This window comes from Grammomys surdaster, unplaced genomic scaffold (assembly GCF_004785775.1).
Source record: "Grammomys surdaster isolate TR1022 unplaced genomic scaffold, NIH_TR_1.0 373, whole genome shotgun sequence".
Taxonomy (NCBI): Eukaryota; Metazoa; Chordata; class Mammalia; order Rodentia; family Muridae; genus Grammomys; species Grammomys surdaster.
In genome coordinates, this window is record NW_021604792.1 from 4,033,238 (window position 1) to 4,045,020 (window position 11,783).

The 11,783-nt window shown below is 43.0% G+C and overlaps 1 protein-coding gene across 3 annotated transcripts in view; it reads left to right on the forward strand.

The window, feature by feature from the left end:
* Window positions 1–11,783, forward strand: part of Eps8 (epidermal growth factor receptor pathway substrate 8) — a 108,254-nt gene that overhangs the window by 14,903 nt on the left and 81,568 nt on the right. The window contains exon 1 of one of the 3 annotated variants that reach the window (XM_028780957.1): window positions 6,635–6,654. The exons of the other annotated variants lie outside the window; for them this stretch is intronic. The gene's annotated coding sequence lies outside the window, so the exon portion shown is untranslated. Of the gene's footprint in view, window positions 1–6,634; window positions 6,655–11,783 lie in introns of those variants that run through there. 3 annotated transcript variants of the gene reach the window in all.

An 11,783-nucleotide genomic window follows, 5' to 3' on the forward strand; every position in this document is an offset into this window, starting at 1 on the left:
CATGCTCACCAAGGTCAGCAGCTGGGTCTGCATGCTCACCAAGGTCAACAGCTGGGTGGAAGTATCACCATTCTATCTCCCCCAAAACATAAACTTGAAAGCAACATTTAATATTTTGCTGGTCGGTGGTAAGCCTTCATCATGTTAACTTCCAGCCAAAGACTGTAACTACGTTCTGCTGCCTGGACAAATCTGGTGATGTGGTATCCAGAAAAGTTGGGCCACTTATCAACCCGCCTGTGCCCTGTCTTCTTTCAGGTGGCAGCCCCTTTGCACCGCTGACTCCACCTCTCCAATTGAAGGCCTCTCTGACTCCTTACACAAGCTTCAGGGGCCATTTGATGTGCAGATCTAATGACAGGTTTATTATCAAAGGACAGCCTGAGTCCTACCATTCCAGCGTCTATTGATAAAGCTTGTTCTAGACTGTTAATCTGAAAGCAGCCAGTTCATTCTGTTTATTGCAGTGTTACCTGGTTTCATCTTTCAGGACCATGTACACGGCATTTGCTTGTTAAAAAGACTATATCGACAAAATGTATTTTGCAGCATTTCAGTTGGTCTGTGGTTTGAAATTAAGCTTGGGCATTTTTGCCTCCTTTTTTTTGTTCCCTCACATGCCCCTTGTGTGCTCGCCCACTAGCCCTCTCCGCCTCCTTCCTCTCCCACTTCCGCCCCAGTGCTATATAGGATGTGACTGTAGACAAGAGTGTGAAGCTAGCGTAATACCCTTCTGCACCGATAAGAGTTGTGTATGAGATGCCTGCTTTCTTCATAGACTGTGGGTGAGGATGTCAGAACACTTAGGATTTTAATGAGCAAAAGTGGAAGCATCTCTCACTCCTTAACAGACTTTATCACTTTGCCAGAAGGATACATTAAAAGACATCATTTTCAGCGTGATTTAACATGGCGTGTTCTGTCGGTTCTCTTGATGTGCTTTCTCTTAGCCAGCTGCGGGAATGTGATTGTCCTCCGTATCCAGCGAACTGAGGAGCGTGTAGAGGAAAAGTTAACAGGCAGAGAAAGCACAATGCTGTGTCCCCAAAGCCTTCATTTTTCTCCTCTCAGAAATCCTTTCTATGTGGCCTGTTTTATCAGAGTCTGTTTAAATGGAAATTCTCAGAGGGAGTGGGAGGGCCTGTGGAGGGGTTATTGGGCCCTTTGAGAGGTTGAATTTATACATGCCATTCTTATGGCTTTTCTCTGTCAGCAATGGGTTCTCTGACTATTCAGTTATTTCATTTTTTCCCCCTTAGAAATTACAGAATTTTTTAAATTAAAAAGAGTAAAATCAACTAATGATTGAATTTTATCACAAAATCTAATAGAGTAGATTTTCTTCTTAAATTGGAATTGGGAACATTTCCTAGAGTGTTATAACCTGATGAGTTTTACCAACCAGTCTCCTGTTTCAGGAGAGGGCACCCCTATTTCCACAAGGTTGCAGATTGCTGGTGTAAATGCTGCCCTGCTTGGTGCTGAGGCCTCTACGTTCTGATTTGTCATATTCATGGAACACAGAGAGGGCCAAGGCATGGTTTTTCTCCTCTATTTTCCCTGCTTGCAAGAGTTGCTGGGTTTCTGGTTAAAATTTCCCAATGACATTGTCTTAGTTAGGGTTTTATTGCTGTGAACAGACACCATGACCAAGACAACTCTTATGAGAACAACATTTCATTAGGGCTGGCTTACAGGTTCCGAGGTTCAGTCCATTATCATCAAGGTGGGAACGTGGCAGCATCCAGGCAGGCATGGTGCAGGAGGAGCTGAGAGTTCTACATATTCATCTAAAGGCTGCTAACAAAATACTGACCGCCAGGCAGCTAGGGTGAGGGTCTTAAAACCCACACCCACAGTGACACACCCACTCCAAAGGGCCATACCTCCAAATAGTGCCACTTCCTGGGCCAAGTATATTCAAACTATGACAGAGATCTTATCTTGTTGGAGCTGTACTGTGGTTGCAAGGCTGAAGGTGACTTTAAAATCTTTAAGTCACATTACCACCCTGCATTTCCTGGTATATCTTCTTAAACCTGGCCAGTGGAAGGCAAAGTCATTGCTGAGTTCACTTATATAACTAACGTTCTTTCCTATAACTAACTCTGCAGTTCAACTTCTTCAATGTTTTCATAACTCTTCAGTCTCATGCTTCTGTAGACAAAGATTCAGTTATGACTCCGTTCTTATAAATAATGTGTGGATTGCTGACGGAGTGTGAATATTAATACATATAGGCGTACCCATAGCTCTGTATCCAGGTTCTAGGGTCACACCCTAGCTCCAGACCCATTGTGACTTCTCTCTTCTTTTTATGTGAACACACTGTCTCTTCTTCTCATTTATTTACCATACGTGTTTGTCCCTTTTCATGGCTGTTGTGTATTCCCTGTTAGGAATTGTAGGCTGTATTGGGTATCTATCTATCTTCAGATAAATGACACCCAATTGGTCATTCTGCTCAGACAAGCTTAGGGAGTCTGCATGACATCAAAAGTTGGGAATCTATGATGAGCCTTTTTCCTAGATACTGCTCTTATCTTCTCTCATGATGTTAGTGTCTGACATTCCTAGTCCCATCAAAAGGGGTTTTGATATTGAAGAGAATTTGAATGTTTTTCTAAACTATATTTTAATTTATTCTTTGTGTGCATATTACATGTGTATATGTGTATACTTGCCTGTGTGTCATAGCCTTATATAAGGGGAGCTCAGGGGGACCTCTTTCAGAAGTTAGTTTTCTCTTTCTACCATGTAACTTCTGGGGAGTCAAAGTAAGGCAGTCAGATTTGGCAGCAAGCTCTTTACACTGGCATACCTACAGACCCTGTAGGTTGGTTTCGAGAAGGCAAGGTGTTTAGAGCATGTGAGGGGAAAACGTGGGAAGAGATGTGATTAATTAGGACCAAATCCCAGGAATGGAAAGGGAGGCTGTACTTACATCCTGAAGGGTGGGTGGTGATGTCGTCTACCCATCCTGCTTGACTGTCTCGCCATCAATTGTAACTGACCTCCTGTCGTTTGGGATCTGAGAGTCTGAGTTGTCAGTTCTGTAGCTTGCCTTGTGTGCCTCTATAATACAATTGCAGAGGAGGAACTAGGCATGGTTACTAGTAAAGGTGTGTGTAGTCATAGCACTTTCTAGAAGGTAGAGAACCAGCAGTAACCAAGCCCATGCCATTCCAAGTACATGATCTGGCACAAGATGACTTCTGCTCAACACTTTTGTTCTAGAAAGGTGAGGAAGTCAGCAATACCCATGTACCTTAGATTTGCCCATGACATTATCTGTCTGCGTACACAAAGGCGAGCTTACAATGGTCCCAGCTTCTGCGGTTTTTAGTAGTGTTCTGGACAATGACTGCTATATAGTGCTCTCACCCACTGTACTGACACATCACTAACTACTTCCTGCTGACTCAGAGCAGAAAGTGTACCAGCATTTTATCACGTTACCAGCAGTGGTAACGTGGATTGATCATACGTTATTATTAGAAATCTGCTCATTTGTAGTTGGACACATTTCTTTAACTATCATTATTTTTATTTTTAAATGTATACATTTCTGTGTCTTTGTATGTGGGTTTGTATGTAGGTTCCTATGAAGACCAGAAGAAGGTGTTGGAGTGGGAGTTACTCCTTGGTATGTGGGTTCTGGGAACTGAACTCAGGGCCTCTGCAAAAGCAGCAAACGCTCTTAACCACTGAGCCACTTAACCCCTAGTCCCATTTCTGTTTGGCGTTGGACAAGTAGAAGGGCCCGTGGGACGGTATCATGAAAATGTCGGGTTGGAATTGGGTTTGTCTATCAGTTCTTAAGTACCTTGATGCTCCAGGATGTTGGGATGGAGCGCTTGCTGCTGTTGTACTGGTCCTGAGGATGTCATCATTTTGGAGTTATGTGTTAATTGCCCTTAACATCGTTCTCAACAGAGAGACAAAGCTAGTGCTTTCTCTTTTCCTGAACATCACTTTCATGACTCTCATGGTGATCTGCTTTTGAAATGGAGATGAACGTGTGGGATGTTTATCCAGAAGGGCCCTTGGGATCAAACCTGTGGCAAAGGAGGAAGTAGTACTGAGCAGAGGACTCCATTGAACTACCATGTAGTAGTTGCCACATCTGGCCCCGTGTGGATCTACCGAGCCAGGGTGGCTCTCTGCCATTGTCCTCATTAAGGAGAAGGGACCATGTCTTCATATTCCACATAACAACCTGTCTTGATGGCTGACAAGCCATCCCTGGGAAGGGAAGAGGACATAATATCGGGGCTACGGGGGTGCTGCTTCAAGCAAGGCTATTAGCTGCAGGTTGTGTGCAGGCAGCATACAACATCTGGGGAATTAATTCTGTCCTGAGTAGGAACCTTAGAGGCTTGTCTGCTTCTACTCCTTCTTTTTTCTTTTTGCAAGAACAGTGAAAAAACCTGGCCTTGGGCTGAACCTCAGCTTCTAAGAATGAGATAACAGGGGAGTGGACAGGAGCTGGTAGCTGCTGGAAGGAAATTGTGGTGTGAGGCAGGTCATCCAGCCAGCTCAACTGTGGCTTTGATAGCCGCTTTCAACTTTCTGTCTGCAGAAATGCAATTTTGTGTCACATAGACCTGATAAAACGGGGTGCTCTGTGCAGCAAAATGTTCTGTTCTTTATGCAGACAAATCCTGCTCTGCAAATAAACCTTACTTTTTTCAGTTTTTTTATACATGCCTATTTTCTATTCTTTATATTTTTCTTCTTCACTATCTTTAGTAATTTATTCTTTTGTCAAATCTTTGTATTTTAAAATGAAATCAGGTGAGGCCAGAGCGATGGCTCAGAGGTTAAGAGCACTGGTTGCTCCTCCAGAGGATCCAACACCCAGTTGGCAGCTCATGACTACAAGCACCCATAAAACATTACCAAGACAGGGGAGGACTTTCTTTTTCTATCTTCTCACCACAGTTTGATTGTGAACATAGCACCTCAAAATGGCTCTTGTCTGATGGATTGTCTTAGTACCAACTTTGTATCTCATGTGCCATCCAAATCTATTGATTTATTTACTTATTATTTTTATTTTCTGCACATATGTATATATTTATGGGGGTAGCTGTGTACATCTTTCTGTGTGGAAGCTGTAGGTGACCTAGGGTGATGCTCCTGGATTGAGAGTCACTGTATTTTCTGAGGCAGTTGGATCTAGCTGATTTGGATAGGGTGACTCTTCCCCCTTACCCCAAAGATGCACCTGTTCAATTGCCCCATGCTGGGGTTACAGGTATGTAGTCTCATACCTGTCTTTCAAAAACAAACAAACAAGAAAAGGTTAATTTATTTATGTGTTTATTTTTATGTGTACGAGTTTTGCCTGCACACACACATCTGTGCACCACATGCATACTTGGTGCCCTCAGAGGCATTGAATCACCTAGAACTGCAATTACAGATGGTTATGAACCAGCATCTTGTTGCTGGGAACCAAAATTGGGTCCTTTATAAAAAATAGCCAGTGTTCTTAATTACTGAGCCATCTATCCAGCTCCTGCCTGGCTTTTTAAATGTTGATTTTGGGGGCTTAACTAAAGTCTAGATGCTTGCCCAGCAAGGACTTTATGGACTGAGGCATCTCCCTACCCTGTGGGATACCAGGGCCACTATGTACAATACAATAGACTGTGTTCTGTTTGGAAAGAAAGGTCAGAAATCATTGTCTTAGTACCTTGAATAAATGTTTTCTTCTGATCCAGTCTGCTTCAGGAGACATGGTACCAGTTGGAATGTAGATTTGAAACGTATATGTTCTTACATGTTATCTCTCACGAGTCCTTAAATGGCCCCACTGTGGCTCCACGCCACCACAGCTGACCGTTTTTGCTCTGTGTGCACTGCTTTGGCCACTAGATCTGGTTTTAATTTGGCACCAGATGATTTTCTTCATCATACGAAAAGCCATATGCTTACTTTAAAGAAAACATTTTATTTTTAGTGGGTTCGTGGATGTTAATATAGTACCCGAGGATCCCAGAAGAGGATCCCAGAAGAGGGCATCAGATCCCCTGGAGCTGGGGTTACAAGGTGGCTGTGAGCCTCAGGATTTGGGTGCTCAGAACTGAATCCAGGTCCTCCAAAAGAGCAGGAAGTACGCTTAGCCATTAGTCCAATCTCCAGCTGCCCTGTACTTGTTACACCTGCATTTATTTTTCCATGTTTCTGGTGCAAAGCCTTCTTCTTTACCTCACCTAGCCACCATATTGCTACACGTCCCCCTTGGTTACTCATTGACACCCAAGTTCCTTAGACTCTGCCTCTTCAGCATAAAAGTGTCCATAGTAACCACATGTAGCATTAACCTAGCACCCAGACCGTGTTCTCCATCAATGCTTCCCATTGTTACGCGGCGCTCTGTTAGTCTCCCCACCTTGGGCAAGGGCTTTACCTTCTCCATGGTGGTTATTTCCTCATTAAAAAGAGGAGGAAGTCTTAGCTAAGGCCTGAGAGAGTCCAAAGGAGAGACTTTGTTGAGTATAGCGGAACACCGAAACTGAAGCATAGTCCCACCCTCTCCGTGAATGAACCAAAGGTCACTGGACACATCCGTGAGCAGGGAGCGATGCCCTCTCAGTCTTGCCTTGACAGTTGCTTGGAGGAGCTTTTCCTGAGCAGTACAAGAGGGTAAGTTGGAGTTTGTGAATATTTTCTTTGCTAAGGAGGCCTCTCAAAGGCGTAATTATGACAGAAGATGTTTGTAGACCTTGAAAGGTAGTATTATTTTTAGGCAAAGTGGGCCCTTTAACATTTTTTTTCAAGATCCCTTTAGCCATTCCTAGTGGCTTCTAAACCTGGTAAAATCTTGGGATACTTTAGTGTCCACAGCCTCCTGACCTCTCCCTCCCTGTTTCCTTGCTTGGGGATTTAAAAGTCTTTCTTCTTAAGAGTCTGGTGCTTAGGACAGTAATCTCCTTGTTCATCTTTTAGCTAAGAAAGGATCGGAGGGCTATTCATAGCTGTGAAGCTATAGATATAAAGTGAATCTTATATGAAAAACACTTTGATTATGCTATAAATATTAACCGCTTTCAATTGTTTGTACAGTGCTAGTTGTACTATGAAAATTTGCTTATTACTCAAATTTAACCTTCAGAGGTTATCGTTGGCTCTGAGCCCACAGGCTGAACATGGCCAAACTTCTCTGCAAACATTTTACTTGGGGCTGAAACTGTAGTTGGATCTGTGTATTTACAGTTTTTGTTTTTTAAATCTGTGTGTATTAATGGAACTTGTAAATATTTAAATAGTCAATTAGTGGAAGTTGTAAAAGGAACAACTATTTTTAAAATATCTAAGTTTATAATTTTGGTCTGTTAGTATTAAATTTGAGTTTAGAGACAAGCAAGGCTATCAATGTGTAGAGGTCTCTAGAGGCCTTTTATATTTTTTTGAGGTCTTTATTGGATTGTCACAATTAATCTGATTGGAAATGAAACTTTTGCTTCTTGTTCTGTTATCAGAATTTAAATACAAAGCTAGGATACTATGTAGGAATAATAATAGGGTACTATGTAAGAACAAAGAGGAACCGAATAATCCAGACAGAGGGCAAAAGTCAGTATCTGCCTGACTTACTCTTCTGGGGTGGAGCTGTATGTTCTTCAATTTAAGTCATGGTGTGTGCGTGTGTGTGTGTGTGTGTGTGTGTGTGTGTCTTATATGTATACAGTGAGTCTGTGTGTGTGAAGAAATGAATGTACATATATATGGTTGCAAATGGAGGCCAGAGATTCCTATCAGGGGTCTCCTCAGTCTTATCTTCAGGGGTAGCATATCTCACTGATTCTGGGATGCCCGGTTTCTTCTAGACTGGCAGGCCAGTCTGCTCCAGAGATCTGTCTGTCTCTGCCTCTTAAGCCCCAGGGTTACGGGTGCACACTGCTGCCTCTGGCTTTTTACAGGGATGTTAGGCGTGGGACTCAGGTCTTCATGCTTGCTTTGGTAAGCTCTTTATCCGCTGGGCCATGCCGCCATCACCCGAGTGATATTCTTTTGAACAATGTTCCCATGTGTGTTGATTGTCCTGTAAAGTGTCTGTCATGTATGTGCCGTGAAGAAGGTTGACGACCCAGGCTTTTCTCACATGACCTTCCAGCAACATAAGGCTTTTAGGAGCAGAAGGAGCTGAGGTTCATGCAGATGTTTATGGTCTGGCTTATTTTTATCTCGGTTATAAACTTTTGTCCAAATTCCAAGGCAAGATGTCAGTGTTGTGTGGACTTTAAACTCCACGTATTCTCTGAGAAAGGAATGTAAAACATTTTGTTCTTTGACCCGGCCTTCTCCTCACTTGGAGGAGGCTGTGTGTATATGTTGTACCTGGGATTGTTTAAACAGAAGTTTCTGTTTCTCAGCAGGTCAATCTGGAAACTGCTTTTTTTTTCTTTTTTCATTTTTTCCTCTCTCATTTTCAATTTAGCTAACATAAATTGTGTATTAGAAGAACTATCCAGATACATGGCTCATCTGTTTAGTCTCCTTTCTAGTTAAACAGTTTTGAAATAACTTGTATAGAGACGTCTCCTCCTTGTCCCTCTACTCATTCCTCATGTCAATGTGAAGTTTCGTAAAGAGTTTGGGCCACCTTAGAGTACAGTGACAAAGGACTTTAATGTCATCTGAGCTGAATAAAAAGACTACGTAGGGTTATAATACAGCAGATAATTATGAAAGTCAGACAATGCAGGGCGTCATTTCCTGTCTTGGTCTTTTGAGACAGGCTCTCTCGCTGCCTGGGACTTAGAGATTTGGCTAGGCTGGCTGGCCAGTGAGCTCCTAGGATCTGCCTGGCTCACTTCTTGGTTCTGGGATCACAGGCTCTCACTGTCACACTGACATACATCTCTTGAACATACATCTGAGGGGTGACGTAGGTCCTAATGCTTTGACAAGCACTTGACTCGCTGAGCCTCCATTGTAAGTTCCTGTGATCCTTTAATGAAAATTTCTAATTTAGTCATTTTATTTAAATGACTAAATAGTTTTAAAATCATGTTGAAAGGTTTAATGTTACTGGTTTTAATCATGTATGTGTGTATGTGTCTGTGTGTGGTTTTGTGCATATGACTACACTGCCTGCAGAGGCCAGAAGAAGGCGTAGGGGCTCCTGGAACTGGAGTTACAGGCAGTTGTGAGTTGGTCATGGGTGCTGGGAACCAAGCTTTGGTCCTCTGAAGGAGCATATGTAATATTGATCACTGAGCCATCTTTCCAGATCTTCCTCTCCCTAATCTACCCCCACCCCTTTAGAGTTTAGCTTTATATATATCCTGTGTATATGTGCATGGTTCTCTGTGTGTGTGTGTTTACACATATGCCATTTTGCTTTGTTCTTGTATGTTTAAATTGTTTAATTGAACAAGACTTTAAGGATTGACCTTTGAGCTGCATGCACATAGAGTCCCATATTCAGAATGTGTTAACTGATTTTGAAATTTGATTAGACCTACCTTGTGGTGGTTTTAATTACACTATTCTAAACTGTCAGGGTGATTTGTAAGCTAATGTCATTCTGCAATTAGTGGTTTTCAATTAACGAGGATGGCACATGAGTTTCTGTCATTTGCTCTCTGTTATATATCAGCATCGGTTTACGGAGGCTTTGGTTTAAGAGCATGGCTGTACATTTTCTTAGTTATTATAGGGTGCTGGGGAAGATGGCTCAGTCGGTAAAGTGCTTGCCTAATAAGCATATTTTGAGTTTGGAATTCCCCAATCCATATATAAAACTGGCCATGGCTACAGGAGCCTACAATTCTGGCACACGATGGGAGGTAGAGACAGGAGGATCTCAGAAGCTGGCCTGGACTACCTGGTGATATATGACAGGCCAATGAGAGGTCCTGTCTCAAACAACAGCTGGAGGGTACAAGGACCATTGGAGATTGTTCTTTGAGCTCCACATGTGTGCATAGACATACATGGACACAGATATATTGTGCCACAGTCATACAGACATGAGAATAGACACACGGGGACACAGATGACACAAATACATTGTGTCATATCTTTAGGTGTAATTCATAATAACATAAACTTTGCTAAAGATTGTATTTAAATAATTTGAAGTCGTATCCTTTGTATTTGTTACTTACTACCATTGCCTTCTTTAAAAAAAGAAAAAAGCTTTCCACAAGTAACACCCCTCTAGTTCACATAGCTGACAATTTCATGTAATTTGCCAGGTCACATAGAATAGTATGCATTGGATCAAGTAGGGATCATGAGTCTTGATCTGCAGTGATCAACATGAAGCCCCGGCTTGGAGTAGGAAAGCTGTCCCACCACTCCCTCTTGCCACCCTCAAGACTCAGAGTGTATGCTCTTCAGTAACTCAGAGCCCTACTTCCTCCTGCCCGTCCTCAGTTGACCCTGAAGCTCAGGCTGAATGCTGTCTTTGGGTTTCCCAATGGCGACCGAGTGAAGGTCATCAGCCACTATGCTATCTGTCCTTTGTGCTCACGTGTTTTCTTGGCCTTTATCATATCTCCCATGCCCTGTCTCATTTTTCTCACTCAAAGGCTGTCATTCATAACCACCATTCAGCTCTTCCTTCAGGTCTGCCGACCATCGTGGTTGGATTTCTCTTGGTCCTACCTCCCACGATTGCAATAATGTTTTGTGCTGTTGCGTTTTCTTCCTGTGCCTTACGTTGTGTCTATTTTCATGTATGCTCATGTATGCTCATGTATGCTCATGTGTGCTCATGTATGTTCATGTATGCTCATGTGTGTTCTCGTATGAGGCTCCTTCTTCCATCTTGACCGATTTTCAACAGCTCACTCTCTGTTACCATGATGGGTTGGTTGTAGGTGGTTTGCTCTGGTTCCTCCGGTGTTGCCTTACAGTACATAGATACTAATGGAGCGCTGGTCTGAAGGGTGTGTCTCTGAGTCACTGCATAGCCCACATTCTGCTCGGCTACCACAGTGAATATTTGAGGACTCATCTAAAGAAATGCGGAGTCGCTTTCTGAGTTATGGCTGAAGCAACCAAAGCTGCAGTTGAGGGTTGCTTCAGGTCTTGTTGCATGATGCCTCAGGTCTCTTTTCCAGAAAAAGACCAGGCAGAGAGGAATTGGAAGTCACTCTGGCTCAGTAAGCAACAGTCACGTCTCTGACTCAGAGTACATTTCCATGAATTCATAGTAGACAGAAATGTAGTTAGTTACACTAGAATGCTGGTTTGGGGGAAAGGGGCTTGTCCTCACATGATCGGCATCGTGGATTTGCTGCTGTAACAAAATACCGAGAGATACAACTTGAGGAAGAAAGGCTCATTCTGGCCCATAGTTTGAGAAGAGCACGGCATGTGGGTAGAGAGAGGCTCTGTCTGTGGCAGCAGGGGTAATTGACTTGACCAAGGTCCATAACTTATAAAGGACAGGCCTGGTCCTGAGTCAGGAGTTGTCTGTACTGAGACATCCGTGGGCCCTCAGGGTGCTGTGTGGATTACATATTAATAACTTCTGCATTATCATATTCTGTGCACCGTGTGGGTTATACATTAATAAGTTCCCCATTACCATGCCTCGTGCCCTTGGTGACATCACTGACCTCATCTGTCAGAGCAAGAACTAAGACTGATCCTGGCACCCAGTCTTGAGTTTTCCCAGAGGCTTATAAGCAAGAAGTCAAAACAGTTTTTCTTTTCAGAGTTGGGAAGTGGCAGTGAATGAAACTTTAGGCATGAAAAAAGTGATTGTGCTGGGTTGTAGAGGTGGGAGGGGATGGGTTTGGGTTGTAGAGGTGGGA